Here is a 12,957-nt window from a genome sequence, read left to right as displayed (position 1 = left end):
TAACTCTGAAGACCAGAGAGGTATCTGTTACTGGGCCCCACAGAACATCTCCTTTATAATGCCATGTCTACAAGATCAGGAAATGTAACCAGCATACCTAATACACAGAAATAAGCACAGAGAATCAGGTAAAATGAGGAGACAGAGGAACATGTTCCAGATGAAGGAACAAGGCGAAACCTCAAAGGATGTATCAATAAGCAATTTAGGAAAGGATTCAATGTAACAATCACAAAGATGCTCAAAAAAATGCAGAAGAATGGAAGAACACAGAAGTTTAACAAAGAGTTGGAAAATATAAAAGGGAATCAAACAGAGCATAAGAATACAATGAGTAAAATTAAAATGAGTTAAAAGGAGTCAACAAAAGATAAATTGATACATAGAAACAGAACAGTGAACTGTGAGACAGAGTAATGGAAATCAAACCATCTGAACAGAAAAGAAGAAATTAAAAAAATGAGAATAACTTAAGACACCTCCGAGAAAACATCAAGTATACAAGCTTTCATATTACAGGGGTTCCAGGAGTAGAAAAGAGAGAGAAAGGGGCAGAGAACTTATTTGAAAAAATAATAGCTGAAAACTCCACTAACATGGCAAAGGAAAAAAGCACCCATATCCAGGAAGGACAGAATCAAAAATAAGATGAGCCCAAAGATAGCCTCAGATATGCAAATGACACCACCCTTATGGCAGAAAGTGAAGAAGAGCTAAAAAGCCTCTTGATGAAAGTTAAAGAGGAGAGTGAAAAAGTTGGCTTAAAGCTCAACATTCAGAAAACGAAGATCATGGCATCCGGTCCCATCACTTCATGGGAAATAGATGGGGAAACAGTGGAAACAGTGTCAGATTTTATTTTGGGGGGCTCCAAAATCACTGCAGATGGTGACTGCAGCCATGAAATTAAAAGATGCTTACTCCTTGGAAGAAAAGTTATGAGCAACCTAGATAGCATATTCAAAAGCAGAGACATTACTTTGCTGACTAAGGTCCATCTAGTCAAGGCTATGGTTTTTCCTGTGGTCATGTATGAATGTGAGAGTTGGACTGTGAAGAAGGCTGAGCCCCGAAGAATTGATGCTTTTGAAGTGTGGTGTTGGAGAAGACTCTTGAGAATCCCTTGGACTGCAAGGAGATCCAACCAGTCCATTCTGAGGGAGATCAACCTGGGATTTCTTTGGAAGGAATGATGGTAAAGCTGAAGCTCCAGTACTTTGGACACCTCATGTGAAAAGCTGACTCATTGGAAAAGACTCTGATGCTGGGAGGGATTGGGGGCAGGAAGAGAAGGGGACAACAGAGGATGAGATGGCTGGATGGCATCACGGACTCAATGGACATGAGTCTGAGTGAACTCCAGGAGATGGTGATGGACAGGGAGGCCTGGCATGCTGCGATTCATGGGGTCGCAAAGAGTCGGACACGACTGAGCGACTGAACTGAACTGAAAGATAGCCATACTAAAAATTAATGCAAAATGGCAAAAATGAAGATAAGGAGAGAATTTTATAAGCAGCAAGAGAAAAGCAGTTAGTTATACAAAAAGAACCCCCAGAAGTCTATTTGTTAATTTTTCAGCATTAACTTTGCAAGCCAAAAGAGCTTAGCATGATGTATTCAAACTGATGAAAGAATAAAACCTACAATCAAGAATACTCTATCTGACAAAGCAATCATTCATTACAAGGACAGATAGAGTTTTACGGAAAAGCAAAAGTTAAAATAGTTCATGCATCACTAACTCAGTGTTACAATAAATATTAAAGGGACTTCTCTAAACAGAAAACACAACTAGAAACATAAAATTATGAAAGGAAAAATCTCTTTGTTAAAGGCAAACATGGAATAAAGGCAGTGTATCCATCACTTATAAAGCTAACAGGAATGTTAACAGACAAAAGAAGTAAAATCACCTATATCCACAAGAAGGAGTTAAAGGACATACACAGAAAAAGATGCAAATATGAATTTAAAAATGTTAAATGGCAAAGAAAAATAAAATAAAAAACAAAAGTGGAAAAGTTACACCTGACACCACAGAAATATAAAGGATCATAAGAGGTTACTAGAAACAATTTTATGCCAATAAAATGAACAACCTAGAAGAAATGCACAAATTCCTGTACTCTGTAACCTCCCAAGATTGAACCAGGAACAACAGAAAATATAAACAGACCAATTTCCAGTAAATGAAATGGAATCAGTAAAAAAAAAAAAAAAATCTACGAAAACAAAACTCCAGAACCAGAAGTTTTCACAGGTGAATTTTACCAACCACATCAAGAAGAGTTAACACCTATCTTTCTCAAACTATTCCAAAAAATTGTAGAGGAAGGAACACTTCTGAACACATCATAAGGCCAGCATCACCCTGATACAAAAAATCAGACAAAGATACCATAAAAAAAAAAAAAAGAAAATTACAGGTTAATATCACTAATGAAATCTGAGGAAACCAAATCCAACAATACATTAAAAGGGTCATACAGTATGATCAAATGGGATTTATCCCAGGATGCAAGGGTTTTTCAACATCTGCAAATAAATCAATGTGGTACACCACATTAACAAATTACAATAAAAAACCATATGACAATATCAGTAAACCAAGAAAAATCTTCTGACAAAATTCAACATGATAAAAACTCTCAACAAAGTGGGCAAAGAGAGAATACCTCAACATATTAAAGGCCATATATGACAAGCCCACAGTTAACATCATAGTCAATGGTGAAGATTTGAAAGCATTTTCTCTAAGATCTGGGGCAAGACAACAATGCCCATTCTCTTTTATTCAATATAGTATTGGAAGTGCTACACACAGCAATCAGACAAGAAAGAGAAATAAAAGGAATCCAAGTTGGAAAAGAAGGGAAACTGTCACTGTTTGCAGATGTCATGATACTATATATAGAATATGTTATTAACGCCCAATAGCAACACCAAAACATTGCTAGAAGTTATCAATGAATTCAGTAAAGTTGCAGGACACAAAATTAATATGCAGGCATCTATTGTGTTTCTATGCACTTATATAAAGTATCAGAAAGAGAAATTAAGAAAACAATCCCACTTAAAATTACATAAAAAAGAATAAAATGACTAGGAATAAATCTAAGGAGGTAAAAGACTTGTACTTGGAAAACTAAGACACTAATGAATGAAACTAAACAACAGAAACAAATGGAAACAAATATTTTTCTCATGGATTGGAAGAGTTAATATTATTAAAATGATGACAAAACCCAAGGCAATCTTCATATTCAATGCAATCCTTATCAAAATCCCCATGGCATTTTTTTTTTAACAGAACTAGAACAAAAAATTCTAAAATATGTATGCAACATAAAAGATCCTGAGTACTCAAATCAAGCTTGAGAAAGCTGGAATGACACTCCCTAATTTAAAACTACACTACAAAGCTACAGTAATCAAAACAGCATGGTACTAACAGAAACCAGACACATAATTCAAATGGAACAGAACAGAAAACCCAGAAATAGAACAGAATAGAAAAATCCAAAAACTCACACTTACATGGACAATTAATCTATGCCAAAATAAATGATTGAGAAAAGACAGCCTCTTCAGTAAACAGACAGCTACATTCAAAAGAGTCAAACCAGACTACTTTCTCATACCATATACAAATATAAACTAAAAATGGATTAATAACTTAAATACAAAGCCTGAAATCACAAAACATAGAATAATACATAGGCAGTATGCTCACTGATATTAGTGTTAGCAGTATTTTTGGGGTCTTTCTTCTTAAGGCAGGGAAAACAAAACTAAATAAATGAGACTATATCAAGCTAAAAAGCTTCTGCACAGTGAAGCAAAGTATCAGCAAAACCAAAAGGCAACCTACAGAAAGTAAAGAAAATATTTGCAAATGATACATCTGATAAGGGATTAATGTCCAAAATATACAAAGGACTCATACAACCCCACACAGAAAAATTGTTTTAGAGAACCTGAATAGACATTTTCCCAAACAAGATACAGAGATGGCAAGTGGACATATGAAAAGATGCTCAACATTTCTAATCAGGGAAATGAAAATCAAAAAACTACAGTAAGAGACTATTGCACACCTATCAGAAGAGCCTCATTAAAGAGATAATGACTGGTGATGAGGAATGGAAAAAATGGGAGCACTCATGTACTGTGGGTGGGATTATAAATTGATGCAGCCATTATAGAAACATATAGAAACAGTGTGAAGATTCCTCAGAAAAGTACAAATAGAACTGCCACGTGAAAAAGTGAAAATGTTAGTTGGTCAGTCATGTCTGACATGGCCTGTGACCTGCCTGAATCCTCTGTTCATGGAATTCTCCAGGCAAGAATACTGGACTGGGTAGCCATTCCCTTCTCTGGGGGATCATCTCAACTCAGGAATCAAATTGCAGGCAGATTCTTTACCATCTGAGCCACCAAGTAGCACCAGAACTGCCATATGATCCAGCAATTTTACTTCTAGGTATTTATTCAAAGGGAACAAAATGCTAATTCACAGAGATATTTGTACTCGAATGTTCACTACAGGAATATTTACAATATGGAAGCAACCTAAGTCCATCAAGAGATGAATGGGAAAAGAAGACGTGGTATTTCATAAAAAATGAAATTTTGCTATTTGCAACATGGATGGATTTAGAAGGCGTTCTGCAAATTAAACATGTCAGATTAAGAAATATAAATACCACATTTTCTCACATGTAGAATTTAAAAAGTAAAACAAATCCAAACAAAACAGAGCCATAGATAACAGAGAACAAGTAGGTGGTTGTCAGAAGGGCAGGGATGAGGTAGTGCATAAAACAGGTGAATGGAATTAAGTGGTACCACCTGCCAGTTATACAATAAATAAGTGACTTGTCTATAATATACACCATATGGAATATATGGTCAATAACACTGTAACCATTTTGGATGGGGATAGAGGATTACTAGACTTATCATGGTAGTTTCATTATGTATACAAACATATAATACGTGAAAATAACATTATATTTTATGCCATCTATATTTCAACTAAAAAAAAAAGAACTTAGCTACAATAAAACTTTTAGAAAAACAATATCTGGCCATGTAGTTTGGTAATGGATAAAGATTCAGGGACAAAGTACTTTCAAACATGAATTTGCTAAGAGCATCATGGGGCTTCCCTGGTGGCGGTCATAAAAAACCCGCCTGCTAGTGCAGTAGATGCAGGTTCAATCCCTGGGTCCAGTAGATTTCCTGCAGAAGGAAAACGCAACTCCCTCCAGTATTCTTACCTGGGAAATCCCATGTACAGAGGAGCCTTGAGTGCTACAGTTCATGGGGTCACAAAAGACTTAGACACTGCTAAGTCACTTCAGTCGTGTCCGACTCTGTGCAGCCCCATAGACGGCAGCCCAGCAGGCTCCCCTGTCCCTGGGATTCTCCAGGCAAGAACACTGGAGTGGGTTGCCATTTCCTTCTCCAGTGCATGAAAGTGAAAGGTGAAAGTGAAGTCGCTCAGTCGTGTCCGACTCTTAGCGACCCCATGGACTGCAGCCCACCAGGCTCCTCCGTCCATAGGATTTTCCAGGCAAGAGTACTGGAGTGGGATGCCATTGCCTTCTCCATAGACACAGTTAGTGAACAAACAACAGCAGCAAAAAGAATTGCATGATACGCATCTAGAGGCTTACTTCTAACTCTATAAAGTTAACCAGTCTAATTTTGAAAATCTGAATTGCTTTCTAACTGGGTTCTACTAATGATCCCTCACATGTATATGTGACTTAAAAAAAAAATTCAAGGTGCATAAACATGTAAATGAAACTAATCTCTATAGTCATCTTGAATGAAATGATACCGCTAGCTTTTTAAACTTCATTGAGTTAATAGACATGGTCCAGCAGAGAGTAGACAGAATGAAAAACACAATCACAGGAAACTAACCAAACTGATCACATGGATCACAGCCTGGTCTAACTCAATGAAACTATGAGCCATGATGTGTAGCACCACCCAAAATGGATGGGACATGGAGTAAAGTTCTGACAAGTCACGGTCCACTGGAGAAGGGACCGCTTCAGTATTCTTGCCTTGAGAACCCCATGAAAAGTATGAAAAGGTGAAAAGATATGACACTGAAAGATGAACTCCACAAATCAGTAGGTGCCCAATATGCTACTGGAGAAGAGCAGACAAATACCTTCAGAAGGAATGAAGAGGCCGAGCCAGACTGGAAACAACATCCCAGTTGAGGATGTGTCTGTGGTGAAAGTAAAGTCTGATGCTGTAAAGAACAAATACTGCATGGGAATCTAGAATGCTAGGTCCATGAGTCAAGGCAAACTGGAAGTGGTCAAACAGGAGATGGCAAGAGTGAATATTGACATTTTAGGAATAAGTGAAATAAAATGGATCAGAATGGGTGAATTTAATTCAGGTGACCTTTATACCTACTTCTAAGAATCCCTTAGAGGAAATGGAGTAGCCCTCATAGTCAACAAAAGAGTCCTAAATGCAGTACTTGGGTGCAGTCTCAAAAACAACAGAATGATCTCCATTCATTTCGAGTCAAACGATTCAACAATCACAGTAATCCAATGTCCCAATCATTAATGGCGAAGAAAAGTTGAATGACCTACAAGTTGAATGACCTAAGATGACCTACAAGACCTTCTAGAACTAACACCAAAATATGATGTCCTTTTCATCACAGGAGACTGGAATGCAAAAGTAGGAAGTCAAGATGTATCTGGGGTAACAGGCAAGTTTGACCTTGGAGCACAAAACTGAGTAGTGCAAAGGCCACCAGAGTTTTGCCAATAGAATGCACTGGTCACAGAAAACACCCTCTTCTAGCAGCAAAACAGATGATTCTTCAAATGGACATCACCAGATGGTGGTTACTGAAATGAGATTTATTCTATTCTTTGCAGCCAAAGATAGAAAAACTGTATACAGTCAGCAAAAACAAGACCAGGATCTGACTGTGGCTGAGATCATGAACTCCTTATTACCATCAGACTTAAACTGAAGAAAGTAAGAAAAATCACTAGGCCATTCAGATATAACCTAAATCAAATGCCTTACACAATACATATAAAATATGTATACTGTATATATACATATATTGTATATACAATATGTACAATACAATACAGTGGACAAACAGATTCAAGGGATTAGATCTGGTAGACAGAGTATCTAAAGAACTATGGATGTAGGTTTGTAACGTATAGGAGGCAGTGATCAAAAATATCCCCAAGAAAAAGAAATGCACAAAGGCAAAATGGTTGCCTGAGGAGGCCTTACAAATAGCTGTCAAAAGAAGACAAATGAAAGGTAAAGGAGAAAAGAAAGATATAGCCATCTGAATGGTTCCAAACAATAGCAAGGAGAGATAATAAAGCCTTCCTAAGTGAACAATGCAAAGAAATAGAGGAAAACAATAGAGTGGGAAAGACTAGAGATCTCTTCATGAAAATTAGAGATACCAAGAGAACATTTCATGCAAAGATGGGCACAATAAAGGACAAAAACAGCAAAGACTAAACAGAAGCAGAAGAGATTGAAAAGAGGTGGCAAGAATACACAGAACAACTGTACAAAAAAGATCTTAATGACCCAGATAACCACAAGGGTCTGATCACTCACCCAGACCCAGACATCCTGGAGTACAGTCAGGTGGGTCTTAGGAAGTATCACTAAGAACTGGAGCTGAAGGAATTACAGCTGAGTTATTTCAAATCCTAAAAGATGATATTGTTAAAGTGCTAAAGTCAATACACCAGCAAATTTGGAAAACTCAGTAATGGCTACAAGACTGGAAAAGGTCAGTTTCCATTCCAATCCCAAAGAAAGGCAATGCCAAACAACTGCACTCATTTCACATGCTAGCAAGTCAGCTAGTTCATTTCACATTTCTCCAAGCCAGGCTTAAATAGTATGTGAACCGAGAACTCTTAGATGTTCAAACTGGATTTAGAAAAGGAAGACAAACCAGAGATCAAATTGCCAACATCCATTGGATCACAGAAAAAGCAAGAGAATTCCAGAAAAACATTTCCTTCTGCTTCATTGACTATGCTAAAGCCCTTGACTGTGTGGATCACAGCAAACTGTGGAAAACTCTTACAGAGATGGGACCACTTGACCTGCCTCTTGAGAAATCTGTATGCAGGTCAGGAAGCAACAATTAGAACTGGACATGGAACATCAGACTGGTTCCAAATCAGGAAAGGAGTATGTCAAGGCTGTATATTGTCACCCTGCGTACTTAACTTCTATGTAAAATACATCATGAGAAACACTGGGATGGATGAAACATAAGCTAGAATCAAGACTGCTGGGAGAAACATCAACAACCTCAGATATGCAGACAACACCACCCTTATGGCAGAAAGTGAAAAGGAACTAAAGAGCCTCTTGATGAAGTTTAAAGAGGAAAGTGAAAAAGCTGGCTTAAAACTCAGCATTCAAAACACTAAAATCATGGTATCCGGTTCTATATTTTCATGGCAAATAGATGGGAGAACAATGGAAACAGTGACAAACTATCTTCTTGGGCTCCAAAGTCACTGCAGATGGTGATTGCATCCATGAAATTACAAGATGCTTGCTCCTTGGTAAAAAAGCTGTGACAAACCTAGATAACATATTAAAAAGCAGAGACACTCTTTGTCAACAAAGGTCAGTCTAGTCAAAGTTATGGTTTTTCCAGTAGTCAGGTATGGATGTGAGAGTTGGACCATAAAGAAGGCTGAGTGCCAAAGAATTGATGCTTTTGAACTGTGGTGTTGGAGAACACTCTTGGACTGCAAGGAGATCAAACTAGTCCATCCTAAAGGAAATCAGTGAAGCACCAATACTTTGGCCTGATGCACAGAACCAACTCATTGAAAAAGACCCTGATGATGGGAAAGACTGAAGGCAGGAGGAGAAGGGGGCAAGAGAGGACGAGATGGTTGGATGGCATCACCAACTCGATGGACATGAGTTGGAGCATGCTCAGAGATGGTGAAGGTCAGGGAAGTCTGGTGTGCTGCTTCCATGGGTCACAATGAGTCAGACACGACTGAGTGACTGAGCAACATGCAGACCAGGGACTCCCTGATGTCAATGGCTAAGACTCTGTACTCCCAACACAGGGGCTCTGGTTCAGTCAGGGAACTATATCTCACATGCCACAACTAAGAGTTTGCATGCCACACCTAAAGATCCTGCATGCTTCATGAAGAATGAAAGCTTCTGTGCATCGCAATGAAGACCCAGCACAGCCAAATAAATAAATTAAATTAAAAAGAAATAGAATAGACCTCCCCTTACCTTTAAAAAGGGATTCCCTCAAATTGGAAAAGAAGAAGTAAAACTCTCATTATTTGCAGATGACATGATCCTCTACATAGAAAACCCTAAAGACTCCACCAGAAAATTACTAGAGCTAATTAATGAATATAGTAAAGTTGCAGGATATAAAATCAACACACAGAAATCCCTTGCATTCCTATACACTAATAATGAGAAAGTAGAAAAAGAAATTAAGGAAACAATTCCATTCACCATTGCAACGAAAAGAATAAAATACTTAGGAATATATCTACCTAAAGAAACTAAAGACCTATATATAGAAAACTATAAAACACTGAGGAAAGAAATCAAAGAGGACACTAATAGATGGAGAAATATACCATGTTTGTGGATTGGAAGAATCAATATAGTGAAAATGAGTATACTACCCAAAGCAATTTACAAATTCAATGCAATCCCTATCAAGCTACCAGCCATATTTTTCACAGAACTAGAACAAATCATTTCAAGATTTGTATAGAAATACAAAAAACCTCGAATAGCCAAAGCAATCTTGAGAAAGAAGAATGGAACTGGAGGAATCAACTTGCCTGACTTCAGGCTCCAGTACAAAGCCAGTCATTAGGACACTATGGTACTGGCACAAAGACAGAAATATAGATCAATGGAGCAAAATAGAAAGCCCAGAGATAAATCCACACACCTATGGACAGCTTATCTTTGACAAAGGAGGCAAGAATATACAATGGAGTAAAGACAATCTCTTTAACAAGTGGTGCTGGGAAAACTGGTCAACCACTTGTAAAAGAATGCAATTAGATCACTTTCAAACTCCGCACACGAAAATAAACTCAAAATGGATTAAAGATCTAAATGTAAGACCAGAAACTATAAAACTCCTAGAGGAGAACATAGGCAAAACACTCTCCGACATAAATCACAGCAGGATCCTCTATGATCCACCCCCCAGAATTCTGGAAATAAAAGCAAAACTAAACAAATGGGATCTAATTAAAATTAAAAGCTTCTGCACAACAAAGGAAAATATAAGCAAGGTGAAAAGACAGCCTTCTGAATGGGAGAAAATAATAGCAAATGAAACAACTGACAAACAACTAATCTCAAAAATATACAAGCAACTTATGCAGCTCAATTCCAGAAAAATAAACGACCCAAACAAAAAATGGGCCAAAGAACTAAATAGACATTTCTCCAAAGAAGACAGACAGATGGCTAACAAACACATGAAAAGGTGCTCAACATCACTCATTATTAGAGAAATGCAAATCAAAACCACAATGAGGTACCACTTCACACCAGTCAGAATGTCTGCGATCCAAAAATCTGCAAGCAATAAATGCTGGAGAGGGTGCGGAGAAAAGGGAACCCCTCCTACACTGTTGGTGGGAATGCAAACTAGTGCAACCACTATGGAAAACAGTGTGGAGATTCCTTAAAAAATTGCAGATAGAACTGCTATATGACCCAGCAATCCCACTGCTGGGCATACATACCGAGGAAACCAGAATTGAAAGAGACACATGTACCCCAATGTTCATCACAGCACTGTTTATAATAGCCAGGACATGGAAACAACCTAGATGTCCATCAGCAGATGAATGGATAAGAAAGCAGTGGTACATATACACAATGGAGTATTACTCAGCCGTTAAAAAGAATACATTTGAATCAGGTCTGTTGAGATGGATGAAACTGGAGCTGATTATACAGAGTGAAGTAAGCCAGAAAGAAAAACATCAATACAGTATACTAACACATATATATGGAATTTAGAAAGATGGCAATGATGACTCTGTATGCAAGACAGCAAAAAAGACACAAGACGTGTATAGCGGACTTTGGGACTCAGGGAGAGGGAGAGGGAGAGGGTGGGATGATTTGGGAGAATGGCATTGAAACATTTATACTATCATGTAAGAATCGAATCACCAGTCTATGTCTGATGCAGGATACAGCATGCTTGGGGCTGGTGCATGGGGATGACCCAGAGGGATGTTGTGGGGAGGGAGGTGGGAGGGGGGTTCATGTTGGGATCGCATGTACACCCGTGGTGGATTCAGGTCAATGTATGTCGAAACCAATACAGTATTGTAAAGTAAAATAAAGTAAAAATTTAAAAAAAAAAAAAAGGGATTCCCTGGTGGCTTAGGCAGTAAAGAGTCTGCCCTCAATGCAGGAGACCTGGGTTCGATCCCTGGGTCAAGAAGACCCCTTGGAGAAGGAAATGGCTATCCACTCCAGTATTCTTGCCTGGAAAATCCCATGGATAGAGGAGCCTGGTTGGCTATAGTCCACGGGGTCTGAAAGAGTCAGAAACAACTAAGCGACTTCACTTAAAAAGGGAAATCTTTACTCTTCCTCTGGTGACTGCAACCATGATATTAAAAGACGCTTACTCCTTGGAAGAAAAGTTATAAGCAACCTAGATAGCATATTCAAAAGCAGAGACATTACTTTGCCGACTAAGGTCCGTCTAGTCAAGGCTATGGTTTTTCTAGTAGTCATGTACGGATGTGAGAGTTGGACTGTGAAGAGGGCTGAGAGCCGAAGAATTGATGCTTTTGAACTGTGGTGTTGGAGAAGACTCTTGAGAGTCCCTTGGACTGCAAGGAGATCCAACCAGTCCATTCTGAAGGAGTTCAACCCTGGGATTTCTTTGGAAGGAATGACGCTAAAGCTGAAACTCCAGTACTTCGGACACCTCATGCGAAAGGTTGACTCATTGGAAAAGTCTCTGATGCTGGGAGGGATTGGGGGCAGGAGGAGAAGGGGACGACAGAGGATGAGATGGCTGGATGGCATCACGGACTCGATGGACGTGAGTCTGAGTGAACTCCAGGAGCTGGTGATGGACAGGGAGGCCTGGCATGCTGCAATTCATGGGGTCGCAAAGAGTTGGACACGACTGAGCGACTGAACTGAACTGAACCCTTAAGATATCTATCTTTTAGAATAGTGGGAAGTCTATTTAAATCTATAATAGTTTTTAATTTGAAAAAATAGAAACCATAAATCTAAGTTTCTAGGCTTAATATTTGATACAAGGAAGTGTTGTTTTTCAATAAAATCTCATGGTTTTCTTTTATACTCTTGTGGAGAAAATTTTGGAAATTATAGTTGGATTATCTAACATTTTTTCAATCACTGATGGCTTCCCCTGACTCTTCCAAAGGCAGGACCGAGTCAACTCTTACAGGATTCAGGCAGAACCTAAACTACTGTGAGAAACAAGGTCATCTTTTACATATACTTATTTTTTAGTGTGGCAAGCCAGGAATTTCTATAGTGTATCCTATTTATAGGCCCTCTCTTAATAATCAATTATAATTTCTGATTATTTTAAGTTCTTATTAAGACCAATCCTTCACATATACACAGGAACCGATTTCCTCTTGTCTTTCCAAGAATTTTACTTCTTATATTATTTCCTTCCTTCTTGCACCATTATTTTTCCTCTTATATGGGATACAGACATGGTGATACAGGTCCTATTAAAAACCAAACCAAAAAACACTCCCTTGGTCTTTCTCCTCATCAGCTACTATCCTATTTATCTGTACTACTTCATAACAAAGCTCTCTTAAAAAACTGTCTACTCTCCTCTATAGTATTTGAGATAGCTGAGGACTTGGACCT

The 12,957-nt window shown here is 38.3% G+C and overlaps 1 protein-coding gene across 1 annotated transcript in view; it reads right to left on the bottom strand.

The window, feature by feature from the left end:
- DYNC2H1 (dynein cytoplasmic 2 heavy chain 1) overlaps positions 1 to 12,957 on the bottom strand; it is a 399,579-nt gene that overhangs the window by 47,061 nt on the left and 339,561 nt on the right. The window lies entirely within an intron of this gene.

The sequence above is a fragment of the Capra hircus genome, chromosome 15 (genome assembly GCF_001704415.2).
Source record: "Capra hircus breed San Clemente chromosome 15, ASM170441v1, whole genome shotgun sequence".
Lineage (NCBI taxonomy): Eukaryota > Metazoa > Chordata > Mammalia > Artiodactyla > Bovidae > Capra > Capra hircus.
Note: the sequence above shows the minus strand (reverse complement) of the source record. Positions and strands in the feature narration are given on the sequence as shown.